Here is a 13,009-nt window from a genome sequence, read left to right as displayed (position 1 = left end):
TCCTTCTCACTATAGCTACTCCTCAACTCGTCATATTTATTGGAAATTGAAATGAGTTATAGAATTTAATTAGGAATTCTCATGAATTTTATCATTAAAGACCTTATGAAATAATAAAACTGTTCAAAGTATTGGATTATTTATCTAGAAAAGTTAGAAAACTTGGATTATAATAAACGTGGAGAGATGACTAAGGCTTAAATGAAGTTTACTGAATGTGTATGAGTAGCTCAGTTAACTCCTTCGAGTTCACAGCAAGTATTTCGTTAGATAGTCTCTCAGCATTTCTGTAAAAGCGTTCCCATTTTGGTGACATCTTTCTTTCAATATTAAATTAAACAATGTTCACAGTTTCGGTAGGCATTTACATACATGTGTTTGTCGACACAAAAGCAGACGTTGTTAATCGAAAATCACTACATATTTCGTTTTGCTAGGCATACAAACGTACGCAGGAAGGCAAGGAGTAAGAATAGTGAACAATATCTGCAACAAACTTTCGTTCACCACCTTTCCCGAATACCTCTAGCATCTAGATAAAGCACAGGAAGGTTGTGTGTGGACGCTAAATTGACAGTTTTCTTTAAACACTACTTCTTCAAGCCTATCGATTGGTGTCAAAAACACACGCACCGGGTAACAATCACAGCAATAAAGATAAGAGTCCTTACAGTGAAAGTAAAACGAGAAAAGTAGCCTTACGGGCTCACGCTCTCTCTCTCCGTGGGTCTGCCTCCGGTAGTCAACCTTCGACCGCTATCCGGTCAAAAAGGTGATACGCTTCGACCAAACGACGCCGAAGGAAGCTGAACTTACCAAAGTGTGGAATCGCGCCAACGACTCCCATATGTGGAATGGGATGGGCAGGAAGCCAGTGGACAAGGGTGGATAAAGGGTGTCTGTATATACTCCTAGCACCGATGATGCTTTTCAGTTACGGTAGCGATTGGGGATACAAAAGGGAAGGGTTGATATACGTTGTCAGGGAAAAAGGTAATTAAAACGGATCAAATCAGCATTAAGATAGTGCCCGTAAGCGTGAGCTCCTATCACCCGTACATTTCCGCCCGGCGTATGTTCTTCGTGCGTGTGCGCGTATCCGTGCGTACGATGTTGCTTACGTAACTGGAAGTCTACTGCTAGGAAAGAATGGCAAGAAATCAACAGCTACGAGAGCCAGTTTTGTGAATACAATGACCACGAGTGGGAGACGCCGGTTACGCGACGGTACAGGAATTAGCAGGCATCCCCCGTGGATCTAACGGAAAGCATCTGGTTTCCTGCAGGGTCGAGTCAATAAATTTCAAATAATTTCCGTTCGAGATAGCCTCTGGTCAAAACCTCTAGCAAAAGAATAATGGTCCCCCGCCGGACGCAATCCCTGACCCAAGCCTGCCAGCGGGAGCGGACTGACAAAAGGATTTCCAGCAAAGAATAAGACAATCATCAGGTTTGACTCGGTCGGTTTGACTGTACGATTGTCCTGTCGACATTTTCCGTCCCATTGGCACCGACAATGATGGCCGGGTTGAGCTGCGTCCGTAATCTATTCATTTCTTTTTTATTTCTTTACGACCACCGCCGCACCAGCCCCCGCGCCTCACGAGATGAACGCTGTTAATGAGTGATTTTTTAAAACCTTCTTCAGTTGGTCTATCGTCTCGCACGGAAACACTAACCTGCACCTAAGCCGAAATGGAAAGGCAAAATTGTCTACAGTCATTCACCAAAGTCCACAACAAACTCTCACTTTTCGACTTTTTGCAGCCGTACATACCCGCATACGGTCAAATACATACACGGACGGCTTATTAGCATATCTCTTCTAATTATCTACCGCTCCCTGGATTCACCAGAACTTACAACTCCATGAGGTGAGCGCGACTTTTCGCATTCAGCACAACAGTCAAATGAACCGTTTCCACGTCTTTGAAAAGTAAATTAAAAAGATTACGGCCCGAAAGTACGTCGACGACGACGACGACCGCACCTTTGGCTGTTTAGACAAGTCTCCTGGGTCAGAAGAGTGGATTATGCCGTGTTTGCAACACTGTGAACACACGGGACATTCTTCGATGATTTTGTTACGCTTAGTCGTTTAAAGCGTTGTCTTTGAAGGTACACGGTGAACGTGTGACAGTTACGTGTGCACTGGTGACCGTATGTGTACCATCGATTTGATCTTAAGCTGTTTATTAGGAGTAGCAAGGAAATGACTAAATTATGTAAATGATATTCTAACACACTCAACAACACAAAAACTCTGAAGAGAATGTGTGATGAAGGGTCAAAAGTGCAGTAACATGAGGAGTGTTGTGTCTACTAAAATATATAACAATGCTTTGGATACTATTATTACTTTTAGATGATGTAAATAAGGAATTACTAATTTTTCTAAGGCGTATCAACAAAATGTTTTTGTTTAAAACATTTTTAGACTCTTATATTTTTAGTCTGCAACTCACTTACGCAACATTCAGTCACTCGTCCAAATTTGTTTAAAGTCTCGACTATACTGAGTCTTTTGGATGTACTGAAAGTCTTGCAGAAATCTCTTGCAGAGGAATATCCGTGACATGTATTTTCTTTAATTATGTTTTTCATATTAATGCAACATATCGTCCAGTTTCGCAAGTTATTAGCGCTTGATCCATTTTTCGCCCAATTCTATAGTCCAGAGATCCTGATGGATCAAAGAGGTGAGCTAATAGCTTATAATGAACAACTTCCGAGTCATTACGCTAAACACTAGTATTCACTTTCAGAGCATAAGGTACTCATGATACTGTGCGTCCAGATGTCTCATGATATCTTTTGATTGGGTGCACTGAAATGATGAGCTGTAGACGTATTTTTGTAGGATATTGAAAAACAGCTTAATGCCTCACAACAAAACACATTTCGGGGCATCAATATGTTTTGTTGATATATAAAATTTAGCATTCCAAAACTACTCACCTTTTCAATATAATAGGTCCTGGCTGACTATTATAAAAAAGGAGAAATTCAAATCCTTCTGAGAGGCAACTAATTCGAGTGTTTTTGTATTTATTTATCCTTAGGTATATTGTAAACCAATATCTCTTCTATTATGCAGTAGAAAATCAATTATGGCTACCCATATTTTGCAGGATTATTTCCTGTATAATTTACTTCCCCTATATCACATACTGTATTGAACTCAGTTGTTCAAATCAATTACTCACGTGTGGTGAAAATGACACACTTTGCCAACATTGTTACGATGCACAATTGCATGCACAATGCACAGTTCAATATTGCTTCAATGATCATTACAATGTGCTTTAAATGCAATTTAACCCATTCTGTCGGCATGTGTTAGCATTAGACCTGTTGATTGTTCGGTCAAAAGCTGATTTACAATCCACATTACGAAAAGCAGACAACGGCACATACACAGACTCTTTTTCCCGCCACTCATCACCACTGTGTGTGTGTGTGTGTGATTTTTTTAATTTAGTTTTTGTTCTTTGGTTTTGTACTACTACTACTCTTTTCCATGCTGGCCATGCTCCACATGTACGCTGTCAATTTGTTGGTACGCTTCGTCCTACAGAGCACCGTGCGCATCCAATCCTACCTTTTGCTGCCATTTTTTTCGTTTTTTTTTACAAAATGCACCAACACCTACAGCATGGTTTCATTAACGAAAAGTCGGATATACCATACCTCGGTGTGACCTTAACAGTGACGTAATCTGGGCGCACAAACACACAAACTCTCCCTCACCGCTCATCAACTTTCCATCGCGTTTCCGTTCCGGCCAGTTGTCGACGAGTGGATGGATGTGCACGCCGGCAGTAGTAAACCCCCGTTCAACTCATTCAACACATTACGGATATGTTGGATTGTCCCAATTATGTTCCCTGGTTTTTCCACTCGGTAAACAGTCAAAATAAGGGAAATTGAAAAAAAAATCATAGCGCCATGCAGAATATACAACCAAAAAAAAAACTGTGCACGAGACACATCAACGACCTCCAGAATGGTTGTGACCGTGAAAATTAAAAGTTGCCAAAAATATGCACATGGCCCGGTTTCTGATCTGATCTGGTGGTACCGGTACTTCTTCCCCTCTTTCGCTCTCTGCCGGGCGGCAACCCTTTTCCGCTTGTGGGTTGCGTTCCTTTCCCAAAAAGCTCTTCCACCAGTCAGTGTGCAAACAAATGTCTCACTCTAGCGTTCTCGTTACGATTCACTTGCACGAGTACAACGGTAGCAAACCGTACCGGGTCTGTCCCGGGGTTGAGAAAACATATGTTTTTCCGGGTGGCTTCAGTGTGGGGGGGAGGAGAGAAAGGTACACAGAGGCTGGCCGTGGTGTCGATGTGCGAAAAAGCAGTTAATAATTGAATCATTGCCCAATTTTCCCAGCGGGTTTCACATGATTCCGCCACCCTTCGCTTGCCCTCGTCGCAATTTCGCACGGTGACGAGACGGCACGACGTTGAGGTTGTCGAAAAAACATAATCATCTCCCGCGCTCCACCTTCCCCAGCTTCGGCCCAACGGCAACAGCGGAAGCAATCGTTCGGCAAACTAAAAAAAAAAACAACTACATCCGAAAAATGCGAAAACCAACGTAAAAACAACATTGATGACAAACAAAAGTGGTGGGAAATGGGACGAACAAAACAAAAAAAAACTTTAAAAAAATGGAACAACTCAACATTAACCACCATCGGGGCCCCGGCATCGGGTTTCGCGTAGTCAGGCGAATGATTATAGGTTAATGATAAGCTCTCGTTTACTAACACACAACCCAGAGTTGCCGAAAACGAAATGAATGAATTCAATGCACATGCAGCACGTTGCCTACCCGGCGGGACCAAACCCGAAAAACCCGGGCCGGGAATCAAAACAAAACCAAACCGAAAACGAAACGGGCCGCTTCCCAAAAATTTGTACTCCCGTCTCCCCCACCGGTGGCGCGGTGTGGCGCATCTGACAACAGGAAAATCCGTACACAGTCGCAAGTACCGGACCCGACCGTCGAGTCCCAAGGCCACCACACACACACACACACGCAACCATTTCAGGACAACGTTTCGGGCGGTTTCGGAAGGGTCGGAATGACGTATCATGTGTTTTTTCGGGATTGTTAAAAAATAAACTTCCAAAAAATTATAAACAGGGTACGAAATTTATCGAGCTCGACTACTGATGCACTGTTTCCCCTTTCACCGAATAGCGGTTGATAGCGCACCGGGAACGGAAGGGAACCGTCCAGGTATCGGCACTGTTAATCGGCCTTACATAATTGCTCATTGTAAACGTTCAATCAATAATCGATCCGCACAGGTTGTGGTTCTTAAAGTGAAATCATTGATTATATTTATTCACTTATGCTTACTTCCACTTTATCGTGGAAATAGTTTTCGTTTTTTTTTGAATCGGCTTCTTTCCACTTAAGCGCTGCATGCGTTCTGGTTGACCTAGAAATGGAAGCATGCAACTTCATGTAACGTTTCTTTGTTGTTTGTTTCGTTGATACTTATTAGGTAACTGTAAGTTATTTTTTGCACTACTTTTATTCGTTTGTAGCCGAATATATAAAGCCCATTAAGAAGAAGAATTGATAATCTCTCTCTTCTTGGTGTAACGACATCCAATGTCCTGTCTGCCATTTTTAGTTTACTAGACCCATTCTTACCACGTACACGAATCGTTAGTTTTTGCTCATTACAAATCATTTGAAATATGAATAGACTCTTAAAAGCTGAAGCTTTTAAGTACCAAGGATTTTTGAAGATTTTGAAATCTTTAAAAAAATCGTGAATTTTTGAAGATCTGAACTCTGATCTTTTGATCATAGTTCGGAGTTAAACTTCTGCAAAACAGGTTTACTAAACATACGACGAATCATTTACGACGAAAAATCATTTACGAATAAAAGAGTAAATGAATATTCATAAAATAGATTCAGAGTGATTCATTTTGGTTTGAAGATTCACTCTGATTCGTGAATTAGAATTCGATTCATCCAACACTAATCAATTCTTGTGCATAAAATTATTCAACTAAAAGCAATCAAAATTTTATTGATTCATCCCATTCGAAATTTTATTGATTGAAACCATGAGAAAGGTTTTAAATGTTGGATTGTCTTTTTTAGGAATTCAACTTTTATTACTCACATGTATTGAACATGCATAACATTAATATATTTGGTTACTGTAAAATCAATACGAACATCTTCCAGTGTAATTTCTAAAATTAAGTTTGTTTTTAATATAAGATGTTCCAATTCAATTTGGAAATGAAAATTATTTTTCAATCCATTCCCCCAAGAATTTATCATTTAATGTCGCTTGAGCTGTAGTAAGAATAGCAAAACTTCCAATAACCATGAATGAGTTTATTACAATGCTCAATAACAATTAGTCACATGTTTGACATCCGTGATCTGATCGATACCTTGAACAGCAAAACAAGCCTACATCCTTGCTTTGTATATGATCCACATACTAGCATTTGGAACATAGCAAATGTGTATTTTCCCAAAAAAGATCATCGTTCGTGCAATTCCATGCCGGAGTGATTCTGAAAGAACTGACCAAATGGATCACTGGATTGAACCCCGAATCGTTTGGCATGGTAAACGTCCTTATTGCTGCAGCAACTGCTAAGGCGACTATCGGTTCCCATTTTTTCCCGTGTTCCCTTTCGTACTGGTAACCGGTTATTTTTTTATTTGAAAGGAAATCCTTTCACAGCTCGCAAAACCCGGAAGAACCCTCTGTGCTGACGATTGAATAACGAACGAACGAAAGCGCCGAAACGAAATTCAAAAGAGATGATGGAAAGGAAATATCTTAGCTTCTTAGTTCGGTGGTTTCTGTTGGAGCCTACCGGAGCATCCAATTTGCTTCGCCGAAAGTTATTCATTTAGTTATTGAAGCATCGGGTTTTTAATAATTCATGTAAGATAATTTGGTCTTGGCCCTTGGTGAATGCCCAAGACCGTTCGGCGGTGGTCCTTTGTGATCTCCTTTAATTGATCCTTTCGCTTTTGGGACGAAGTGCGACCCGGCCCAACAGTGCCTTTCGCTTTAAGTTGCATCGTTCGGTGCATCGTACGTCGACGGTTCTTCGACCACTGCCAGGTAATCCTTCATTATCTTTGCTTTGCCTCAAGTGCACTTCAATGAAAGCAAAAACTTATAGGGAAAAAATCGACCATATTTCAGAAGGATGGAATGTGATTTTTATTTTACCAAGTCGTGAATTTCATTGCAAAAAAAAAAATCGAAAAATCTCCCCGCCCGCCCCGTTTTGAGAGGCTTCCCGGTCCGAAGCACTTCGTTACATTACGGCACTGCATCCGATAGAGTTTTGTGTGTTGCATTTTGTTGTTTTTTGTTTGTTCCCTCGCTTTGCTGCATCACAGATTTGCCATGGATCGTACTCCTCGATCCCGAATTCATCTTGTAGCAGGACGCGGGCGCGACCTCACCACACTCTGTGCCTGTATCGAGTAGAGGTACAGTAAAGGTTGAACCAGGGCCATAAGTGATGGGTTTGGTGAAAAACGACGAAAAAAAAGTATTAATAAAACACACACACACAGAGCGAGGAAATCGCGCTTGAAACGGGAAAATCCAAACTAACGGGAACAACAAAGTCCTGCGCGATCCTGCCGCGAGGCAATTTTTTTTTGTTGTTGTTGCTGTTGCAGACCCGATGCCCACTCGACGTTGCACTCGTTTGCATCGGGAGTTTGGTAGGAGAGGGAATGCAGGAGGAGGCGAGCTCGGTTACATGCAAGCAGCAGCATCGTGCCAGCACGTAAGCCAGCAGCAAAACGCAGACATTGATGCGCGCGACCGTTGCCACATCCATCCCACAAGTCGGCCTTCCACCGGGCAAAGGTTTTTACGACTGCGGCTGCAATAGAAGAAGTTTTCCGCTTATACATTCGCGGCTCACCAACTCTACATCTCCCCCCGGTTCTCCCCACGGTTCTACGACCATGCTTTACTTTCTCAACCGAGTAAGCCGCCTTTTGCAAATGGAGGGTTTTTTTATTTAGCCGAAATGCATTGCAGCACAAGTACACCGATTGATAGATATCGTCGGTAATGATGACGCGGGCGTGGACGTTCAAAGACACACGAAACGGTCTCCCCTTCCCACCGCCCGCCCGCCCTGGTCCCGCTCGAAGGGGTTTTTGGGGCCGAAGGGTGAACAAAGGCGAGTGGTAAAGTAAACAGAAAAATGCAATTTTTCCCAGTTTTTTTTTATTACGTTCCTTGTGCATTCTCGCTCCCGGGCAGGCAGCAAACAGGCAGGAACGAGTGCCAGGTGGTGGTTACTCTGGTGCAACTGCTGAAGTACAGGCGGATGGAAAAGTTTGGTCGACTAAGAGGAAAAACTGCATTCGCATACCCTCTGTTCTGTCTACCACTTTCACCCATCCGGGTAACGTTCTTTACAGCAGTATGTGTGTGTGTGGGACTTTTTCCCATTTTTTCCCGTATTCTAGTAATTTCTTGTTTTGGAGGCTCTGGTTTATCACTACCCTACCCCCTTTTTTCCACCCATTTCCCGTAAATTGCATAGAATTGAAATGCAGTTTTTTTCGGGGATTTTTTGTTGTTGTTGCGTAGAATAAAGTACATAGAAAAGCCAAACTAACTGGTGCAACGATACACCTACATCGGATGCCATCGGTGCATGCGTACGTCCGATCGTTTTGGGTTGGGACGAAATTCCATATAGCAACCGATGCTCCAATTAAACCCCTATCAAAGGATGACAGTTTTTTATTCCTGAAAAAAAAACCTTTTTGGAAAATGTTCCTCAAACTTTTCCCCACTTTTAATTATTTTTATTAAGATCATTTTTGCTCAACCTTAAAGCCAAAATGATACTATAAATTGCTCGAGATGTATATTCTTTGCTGCAACGTATCGTTTGGCGATGCATTTTCCGTTGCATCGCACGTGGCAGGGTAGGAAACTCGTGACGATCGTCGATGCCTAATACAAAAATGCGCTTCTTGTGCGCGCGTATTGGTCGCCACACTCCCCATCCTATTCACGCTCGTCGATCACTCGCGCAATATCGGGAAATCGGAAAATCGAGTGTTGTGTTTTTTTTGTTGCTCTTCTCTTTCCCATCATATATTGTTGTGTGAAATTTATATGTGCATCTACAGGGTACACCTACACACACACAGACAGACACAGGCAGCTGTTGAGATAGGACTGCACCGGTACATACATACAGCAGTGTTCGTAGTGGTTGCACTCGGAAAGCTCTATGCACATGATGAGTTAAGCCTTACCTTGTGCTGTTGGGACCTTTGCTTTTAGTGTGTATGTGGGGGAAAAATGGGTGGAAAATAGAATTACGGGCCAAGCTAAAACATGCAACCAAAAAAAAAGTGACCCAACAAAAGCACCACACACACACACAAAATTGTAGGAGAAAGACCTCCAACGCCCACCCCACTCCGCATTTTCTAGTGGCAGTTGTGGGTGGAACGGGTGGAATTCGCGCGCGCTTTTTCTGATTTTCCACCGGGCATACGCAATCAACCCCCATTCTACCCCTTTCCGATGCACATACACACACAAACACATACCCCAAAAAAACAGGCGCTCACTTTACAGTGGGCAATACAATCGTACAATAATGCTTTCGGCTTTTTTTTGCCGTTTCGTCAAACGTTCGAATTTCGGTTTTCGATGCTGTGGCCGCATAGGTACTCGCCACCGATTGATGTGCCCAGAATGCACATATAGAATAGACAAGGTTGAAAGGGGTGGTTTGGAGAGGGGGTGCATTTTTTTCGGACTCCCTCGTCCTACCTTCGTTGTATCGTGACCTCCCCCCGCGGGACCGCGAAGGGGGGATTGTGGGTTTTTTTTGTGAGTTTGATTATTTGCTTTCGACATCAACGCCAGAAATGGATGACCAGCTGGGTATTAGAGCATGGGGCACTAGTGTGCCGAGCGTACGGGCACATATCGGCATACATACCCGAAACAGGAGAGAAAACACACAACAACAAAAAATATGCTCGACTGGAACTGGAAAGCACCGAAAAAAAATTGGAAAGCCGCTCACCCAAAACCCACCCACCGAGGCACACATACACACACAGAGAGAGAGCAACGTGGACGGTGCAGGAATTTGAATCCTGCTCTGGCGCTGTAGAGCACGCGACCGTATGCGTGCCCGTGTATACATGCGTGAGCGAATACCGCTGTATGGGTGCCGCTGTTGAGCCGAGGTATATTTCCAGTTCGATACTGGCACTGGTGTTGTGCCCGTTCCAATATGTGTGTCCTCGCGGATGCAACATTTTTCACTTACCTTCTGTCGTCCCCGTTTATTTCTGGCGCTTTTTTCCCTTTTTTTCCCCCGTTCACTTTCACGCGGCACACAGGGGTTTGGTTTTTTCTTCCGTTTTTCCTATTGCAACTGCCGGGACCCAGTCGAAAGTGGACATAAATCGGGAGGGAGATGGGGTGGGAGGGTGTCCATTTTTTCCACTTTTCCCGATGGTTTTTTCTTGTCCCTTTTTTTCGCGCACACGGCGCGCGAATCTACGCCCGCTCGAGTGTATTGCTGGACACTACTTGGGGTGGAAGGATGCACTGGTAAGGTGTGTGTTGTATGGTTCGGGATGGGTTTTTTTTGTTGTTTCTGTTTTGTTTTTTTTTCCACCGTCTCCTACCCCTCCCCCCTCCACATTGCATCCCACCAAAAAAACACCCGTGTTTTCGCTTATTGCTCGCTTTCGCTCGCCACCAATGTCGTGCCCGTTTCGGTACGGCCATCGCAAACCCGGGGACGAGATGGACGTTCGGTTCGGTTCTATATCATACCCCCCCGGTTTTATGTCAGTGTTTTTTTTTTTTGTTTTGTTTGATTATTTTTTTCTCATTCTCGCACTTGGCCATTTGGACCCGGTTTTTCGATTCGATTTGCTGTCCCCGGGTGCTGATGCTGCAGCCGTCCGTATGTGTGTGTGTACATGTGGTCGTTTGCCCGTACGTGGACCATGTACGTGTGTATGTAATTACCCCAGCGGTCAGTGTTTCTTTTTCCAGCGCATAATGACGCCTCAGTCACGCTGTTCTAGCGTCGTTGTTAATACGCGTGTTATCGCCGTTCGTCGCGCGATGCCAAAATACCGGCGTCAAATTTCTTATTTTTTCCATTATAAGTAAATCAATCAGCAAAACTTTTAATCATCTTTAAATGCAAAACTGGTAAAGTAAACGATATATCTATATGTCTCTGGAAAGGATTCGGGCCATACAAAACTGTAGCAACCAAAAACAAAAAAACAAAACCAACCCGCAACCAGTTCTGCTGCTCAAGTTTGGACCGTTCGAAACGCTCTAGTGCAAAAGTTGCTAAATTTGAAGCTCCTGTTCGATGTAACACCATTTCGGCAAACATAACTCCAGCGGTGGCGAAAAATCAAAAAGCAAAGTTTTGCAATCGAAAAATGCGTTACAAATCGCAAACCAAAATTCTAATCTCGCTCCATGTGCGTATGTGTGTGTATGTGTGTGGAACCTGTGTTTCGGAAGTAGCGGAATTCTAAAGCAAAAACTCCCAAATTACAACCCAAATTGCTGAGTGTGCAGATCGCAGACGAGTCGTTAGTCGTTGATACGGAAAAGAAAAAAAACCAACCAAAACTCCTCCCAAGTGTGGACGTTCTTTGTGTCGGTGCTAGGTCGGTGTTTGCTCATCACGAAACATCCTGTGAGGAGCGCAAGTGGTCACCAAGCACCTTCAAGAAATCGAACGTCAGTTTCTTGTGCTTTCTGTTTTCTTTTGGGAATTAGCAAGCTTCTCAGTTTCTTACCTTCTTGGTTGAATGTGTGTTTGTGTGTGTTGTACTGTGCTGAATACTTTGAAGATGAAGAAATTACATCTCGACAGTGTTTCCAGGTGTACGCAACGTCTCGTGATCGAAGCCAACGCACATCCTTTGGCCGGTTGGGAAGGCTTTTGAGATCATGCAATGCCTTCGTTACGGCCTTTCTGTAGAGGTTTGGTAGCTTCATCCGCTTAAAGCATACCATCGCAATGATTGTGACATTGAGTGTTGCGAAATTACTAGCTCCCATGCGACAAGCTCTGGGGACTAGCTTCGCTGATGGAATAATCTTCAACTAAAGTACTCATCCCGCATCTTGGCAACATTCCCAGCAATGAGCCGTTGTGGATTTGTTTTCCCACGTTTGGAAAAGATGCCTTCATCGTACAGTGATCATCAATAGGCATGATTTTGTTCAGTGATTTACTATGCCACCCGCCACCACGCTAAGTTGGATAAGTTTCTTTCGGGTGAACATCTGAATATCCGTACTTCCGTGGGCGCATATAATACAACGAAACCGGCCACCATTGACGGAGTTCTTAGGGGTTGGGCTGAAATAAGACAGCTAGTGCAAAGTGAGCGCATATTTCCCTAGAGCGCCACGATCGAACGGCGCGGCGATCCATCCGTGTAACGCAAAACAACGAAAAGAAAAGCTTTGAAGAAATTGCAATCAAATCACTGACCAACGTGCCGGGTGGAGTTAGTGAAGTGTGAGCGTTTTGTTTGGTTTCATCGTCTTCGTTTTTGGTTGGTTTTCGTTCGGTGTATGTGCCTGATTTCTGTACCGTTTTGTTGTGCCACTTATTGTACCTTCTCTGGCTGCAACCGCGTGACTCAAATGTTCCAGTCAAAGGAGTAAACATATAACCTTTTGCTTAGGTAAGCATCTTGTTTTTTTATCGCTAAATTTGTACATTATTTGACGAATTAATAATCTGTGATCTTTGAGGAATTTATTTAACCTTATATTTACGATCATGTCAACTGATGGAGGCGCCTGGTGGTTTATTAAATTCATCAATGCTTATTAAATGGTGTCTTGTTGGAAATACAAATTTATATTGAGCTTCAACGTTTTAATTACTAATCTGCTCACTTAACCTGCTTTATAACAAAATGCAAAAGGTACTAATCT

At 43.1% G+C, this 13,009-nt stretch overlaps 1 protein-coding gene across 3 annotated transcripts in view; it reads left to right on the top strand.

The window, feature by feature from the left end:
- The window catches only part of LOC125764903 (homeobox protein prospero), a 159,886-nt gene that overhangs the window by 40,943 nt on the left and 105,934 nt on the right, over positions 1-13,009 (top strand). Inside the window, exon 1 of one of the 3 annotated variants that reach the window (XM_049429599.1) lies at positions 10,950-12,753. The exons of the other annotated variants lie outside the window; for them this stretch is intronic. The gene's annotated coding sequence lies outside the window, so the exon portion shown is untranslated. Of the gene's footprint in view, positions 1-10,949; positions 12,754-13,009 lie in introns of those variants that run through there. 3 annotated transcript variants of the gene reach the window in all.

This window comes from Anopheles funestus, chromosome 2RL, assembly GCF_943734845.2.
Source record: "Anopheles funestus chromosome 2RL, idAnoFuneDA-416_04, whole genome shotgun sequence".
In the NCBI taxonomy this organism is placed as follows: Eukaryota; Metazoa; Arthropoda; class Insecta; order Diptera; family Culicidae; genus Anopheles; species Anopheles funestus.
The sequence above is the reverse complement of the archived record's forward strand: the minus strand, read 5'-3'. Positions and strand labels throughout refer to the sequence as shown.